The 6,000-nt window shown below is 43.5% G+C and overlaps 1 protein-coding gene across 1 annotated transcript in view; it reads left to right on the top strand.

Annotated features, from left to right (window-relative positions):
- Positions 1-6,000, top strand: part of LOC115241615 (apoptosis-resistant E3 ubiquitin protein ligase 1) — a 65,016-nt gene that overhangs the window by 30,504 nt on the left and 28,512 nt on the right. The window lies entirely within an intron of this gene.

The following is a 6,000-nucleotide window of genomic DNA, read 5'->3' as shown; positions in this document are numbered from 1 at the left end:
AGGAAGAGCGTGTGAGAAGGAGTTTGCGAGGCCAGGAGAGGAGGAAGTGAAACCTCTTCGACCTCTATCGTCCTTCGAGGTCCACGAACGACTGAGGCGCACGAAGCGACGTCGGGCCGGCTATAGCCTCCCCTTCCTACTTTCACGTGGCGTGCTCCCGTTTCCAGTGGAGGCGCGGAATGGAGAGCCTCTCCATGGGCCATTTACCATTACCATCATCGGTCGACGGCGACCGTCAAAAGGAGAGGAGAACTGCCGCCCGACTATGAGAGGTAGGAAAGAAACGTACCATCGTCCTCCCTTCTCTTCCTCTTCTTTCCTTCATCGCTTCTGAAGGTAACGCAGGTCGTCGAATGCCGGGAAGCGCCGGGGGACCGCCGTTTCTAGGCCAGCTCTTCCTCCGTCACCGTGAGACGTCCTTCTTCTGCTCCTTCCGTCGTTCTTCCTCTACTGCTTCTTCATCTTCCTTGACCAATTTCCCCGGTAGTAGGCGTCATCGCCTGCGACGGGGGTCTCGTCTCACTGGCCGCACCATGGCTTGGAGGTCAAGGATACTTGGCCACGAAATTCTGACACAGATCGCGCGAATGATGAGGACGATTCGGGATACGAAGGACGAGATATAAGGGCGAAAATCGGTGACGGTTGGATGGTCCTCTTTCGGTGCCCGGTGTACGATTTTGTAACCAAGAAGGCGGGAAAAAGAATGAACCTGCGGAGAGATTTACACTGCTGATCGCGCACGATATGTATGTATACGATACAATACAATACAACGTATTATCGCGATACGCGTCGTTTCGTCACGTCCGACTTTCGGAACTCGAAGTTAGATTAGATGCGCGAACGTCACACGGATATTAGGATTGATAAGAAGCCCCGGCGAGAGAAAGCCGCCGATAATAAAAGCTCCCGAGAAAGCCGCCGATAATAAAAGCCGGCGGAGTAGGTCGAGCGAAACCCGAGATCGAATAAACGCGGGGCGTGAAGCCGAGGAGCCCGATTAATTAAAAGTATATTTTCGTGTCCTCGGAGAGAGGAGGAAAGAAAAGATGAAGAGTGACGTGACCCGCGCGCACGCGAATAATAGCTACACTTTCTAATTGAAGTGTCGTAAGAAATCGAGGGGATGTTCTTGCTAACGATAGCGACATTAGTCTCCTTTCCTACTTACGATTCCAAGCGGTTGTTTCACGCGCGTGACGAATCTGCGCCGCAGATCTGACACCGCAGCTGCACGATTGACATGTAGTTCTGTCTTTTTGCGGTCTCTTTCCCGGGAGAAATTCCGGAAGGAATTAAGGCAAAAATAGTCTGTTTGTATGCACGTGGCTAGAAATTTAATAGTGCGTTATTGGCATCTTAAAAGATTTAGAGAGAATAGCATTAAAAGAAACGTCGCGCCAAAATGAAAACATAATTTCAATTCTTATCCCTTTGCATGTAATTAAAAAAATTTATTTAACAGTTTTGTGTGTATATATAACAAATAATAAATATGTCAGAATCATTAATAATAAATCGACAGCTTTATCACGCGCGGTGTACAACAGCTTTCGTGCACAACTTTCGAAAGCTTTATGAAATTATTGAATGACGAAGCGCAACGAGTGCGTACGCGATTCGACGAGATCGTTCTCGTTGTGCCCATCAAGACGGTCTAATACGGTGGAAGGAGGGCTAAAAAACACGCTTGTCGATCGTTGCACGCGAAAGTGTGGCAGTGACCCGCGGGAACAAGTTTCGCATGCAGCAGCTGCAACACATCCCGAAACACATCCCGGAGCATCACCAAGTCCGCGAACGATCGTTTATCAACATCGGCTGTCAGGGCTATTGAATCGCGAGATGCTCGCGCGTACACACACGCGTTCCTCACGTCTCTTCTCGCGTGTTCTCCAGCCTTTACCATTAACCCACTTGCGCCTTTAACGTCGATCCAAGGTAACCGGCAGCCGTACGACCGATTTTCCGCGCTTTGTTCGTCCACGCGTTCGCAAAATCGAGAACGCGAACGGATATCAGCAGCAGCAGCAGCAGCAGCAGCAGCAGCAGCAGCAGCAGCAGCAGCGAATACCTCGTTCGCTATTCGTCATTTTCGAATCGAGGGATCCGACAATTCGTTTCGATAACGACGCGCGTTGTTCGGCGCTTTCGCGTCGAACGTGCGGAACGGCTCGTTTCAATTATAAATCCGCTCTTTTGTTCGCCGGACATTCGCGGCGATGGTATGGTATGGTATTTTCACGCTCCTCCGGCAAAAACTCCTCGCACGATATATCTTATCCTTTATCGCGCCGTTTATATCGAGATCGATGAATTTTTTTGTCGAACGAGGCGACGAGTGATCCACGCGAGACTTGTTGATAAGCGTCTTCCAAGCCGCGCGACACGTTCGAGTGGCGGATGTAAGACGTGAGTCGGCGATACCTTTTGACCGGATTGAATTTGAATGGACTCATTATCTTCCTTAATAAGCGGCACTTCGTGCACACAACCGCGCCGCCTAAGCTGCCTTTCTCATGCCGAGAAGAAGCTGCCTTACATAGCTAAGTTAGCGTGTGTCTCCTCTCGTCCGCAGCTTTTGTTCACAACCCAATTTTGCGACCAATTGCGATCGACCCTCTTTTGCCGTGGTTCTCATCTCCACTGTGAAAAATCAGCAAGATTTCAAATGACGTTATTGTATTATTATTATTATTGAATAACAATGAATATCTTTTCGCAAAATTTATCTCTCTTTTTAGCTAAACAAATTAACTTCAACGCATAAATTGCGACAAAAGTAGAAATAAATAAGTTTGTTAAAAAATAATTCAGAATAAGTTTATTCACGAAAATAAATAACAAATAGTAGATTATTTATGGGAAGACACAAAGTGTAAGCGGAATGAATCGTGAAGGTATCAATAACGTTCTCAACTTTTGAAACTTTGTTCAAGTGTTACCAGAAACGTCAAACACCACGCTTGAATTAACTGTGCAAACAGCGTGGATGCTTCGCAGAATTCAATAACCAGTCAGCTCTGAGCGTATCATGCAAATCGTGCACTCTGTCGACTAAGAGCAATCTGAACGACCGAAAAATTGAACTTTTCTACAGTGTCCCCGATATACTCAGCCGGAGATATAATTTAATAACGGCGCGAATTGAACGATCGCGCTGATTTGTATCAGACGTGATCTATTTTATTGATGCACGTGCACGCGAGATATCGTAAATTTGTAAGATTAGATTCCGTCGTCGGGAGAAAATCATCGAAAGTTACTTTAATTAGTATGGGGAAAACGCATATCAATAATCAAAATGAAGAAACAAGTATTAAATCGTGTTGATGCGTTACGACGCAATCTCGTTACTCGAGGAAATCTCAATTAAAAGGCGTAGCCGGAATATAAAGATTCGCAAGAGTGTATTATACTCCAATAAACGCCGTCTTTATGGCTTCTGAATAATTAATGCGAAGAAATGATTGTTTAACATTGTCGATTTTCTTGACGCGAGATACATGGTGCAAAATAAAAAACTTGGAATCGAATTCTCGGTTATTCTCATTCGTTACGATTCGTTTCTTCCTGCGAGTTTCTAATCATAAAACATAGCCACAGATATATGCTTAATACACGGCACGTAAGGCATTCTGATTGTGCATTTACGGTGCATTTCCGACTTTACGACGGTCATTAACCGATCTAATTATATACGCACGCATATGCGCACGCACACTGATAAAAACGGCATTTCGGATCGGTACGTGTGCATGAACGTATTACTATAAAAAATATTGTCGCGTTATCCCAAACCAGAATACGTTATACCGTTAGATTAGCCTGTCATTAATTGATATTGGTTTATAAGTTGAGTGAAATTGCAGAATATATGCGAGAATATACGCACGGTTTGGCGACACGTTCATGAGTGATTCAGTTTCCTCAGGCGATCTAAGACCTAAGAGATTGATTTTGTTTTCTTATTTGATAGTGACAAAGCCGATAAGCTCATTAATATTCCGACGAGAATTAAAAAAAATTAGAGGAAGCATTAGAGCTTGGCGAACCGTTTAGAGCACGATTTATTACTCTACAAGCCGGTTTCATCGACATTGGTTAACTTTAACTGTTCCCCGATCTCTCTCTCTCCCTCTCACGTTTTATTTTCAAAAAAAGACAAAGAACTAGAATAGCTCAGCGCGAATAAAAATGTCGATCTGTCGAAACGTCGATATGAAGAGAAATTCTTTGTGTCTTGATATATAAATCAAAGCTGCACAAAAGTGATGTGTTTTTTAAATTTTATCCACGCCCGGTTTTGTCGTTCGTTCTCTTTTGTTTTGTTGTTTGTGTCTCTTGAAAGAATGTACGTTTTTTTTTTTCTAAAAAATGATAAAATAAAACGCTAGCTGTGGGCATCTGACAGAGGCTATCTCTCTTGGCGGGATAAGACAAAATAATACAGAACGAGAAAAGGAAGCACTATACCGTAGTCGCTTTCGTGATTCGTGAATTTCTATGCATTAAATAAACATTTCGCTAGTGTCAAAGCTCCATATGGTGTTCTAGTTCCATCTGAATAATACAGGCATCGCTGCTCGGTTTTAAAAGTTAAAACCAAGTCTCTTCGCAGGATAATCCAGGACTAGATGGTTGCAAGACTCCCCCTCCCCTCTAGTATGAGTTCGCGAAAGTAATACCTTAGATGTTAATAAATTAATATAAAATTTACCAGAAGATGCGAGAAGTGTATTCTAATGCGAAAGTACGAAACACACTACTGTTGTATTTGTACCGCACATTTCCCGTAATCTATTTTTCGCAAAAGAAGCAAATGCTTCGAACATCTGCCGCTCTAATATTATCAGTGGTAATATATCGAAGTGCGTATTTTCTTCAATAAATAAAGCATCATCGGTGCCAAATGACTTAACGCTACTTCCATCCGTCATTTTATAATCGAATATTATTTGTTATATTATGATGTTTTACCTGTTTAGTTTTAATTCGGATAGTTTAACAATAGCACACAGTGATAGATTTTCTCGGAGAAAATATATAAATTTAATGAGAAGGAAAGAGAGAGGAGAGAATTCGATTTAAGGCATATGTGGTCTCTCCTTGATTTCAAAATTCTCAAGAATATTATTCGTCGAATAAAAGAATTTAATTGGCGTCTCGGCAACTAGATTATATCCACTGTGATGAACAGGCTTCTTATTAGCTTCAAAATAATGCTTCGCGTATATAGTGACTAGTCGTGCGACTCCCGGTCTTATTGACGTAATTGCCGTTTCTCACGGAAACACCGCTCGCGAACGATACGGAATTTCCTTTCGCATCGAAAACGACTTCAGTATGATGATGAAACGCGTGTGTGTCACACTTGTGCAATGCGCAATTCCGTAATTATCTGGCTCGCAAGTAAGATCAAATGGCGATAATACACGCCAGCTGAAAAACACGAGCGCGCACACTTCGGTATGTAAAACCGCAAGACATGCGATCTGAGATGAACGATCAATGTCGGGGATAAATGAGAACCGTCAGCGTCCACTTCGAGATCTTTGAATCCGATGTCCATCTTGAATAGTCGCCGACATTAGACTCGGCGGCAGCAATTTCGATGGAACGACGTATCGAATATCAATATCGAATTGTCTAAATTAAATGTATTGTCGCGCGTTACACGAGTTGATTTTGACATTATTGGAGACTCGATACTGATGACTTTACGCAGTGAAACGACGATCGTGCGGTGAACAACTCGACGATACAGAAGATCTCTCGGAGACCCTCGGCGTCTTCGACATCGCTGTACAAGTCTTGTTTGCGGTCACGCGCGCCTCTTTCTCATTTGCAGCATTTGCGTAACGGCGCACACGAACAACCGCCGTTTTCTGTGCGATAATCACGTTTAATCTTAACGCAGGATAATATTATGCCTGGTCAGCTGTAGCGCGAAAAGCACAATCGGCTCTTCTTTTCCGTTTTACCGCAAGATGAAAA

The sequence above is a fragment of the Formica exsecta genome, unplaced genomic scaffold (assembly GCF_003651465.1).
Source record: "Formica exsecta isolate Colony F162 unplaced genomic scaffold, ASM365146v1 scaffold500, whole genome shotgun sequence".
In the NCBI taxonomy this organism is placed as follows: Eukaryota; Metazoa; Arthropoda; class Insecta; order Hymenoptera; family Formicidae; genus Formica; species Formica exsecta.
The sequence above is the reverse complement of the archived record's forward strand: the minus strand, read 5'-3'. Positions and strand labels throughout refer to the sequence as shown.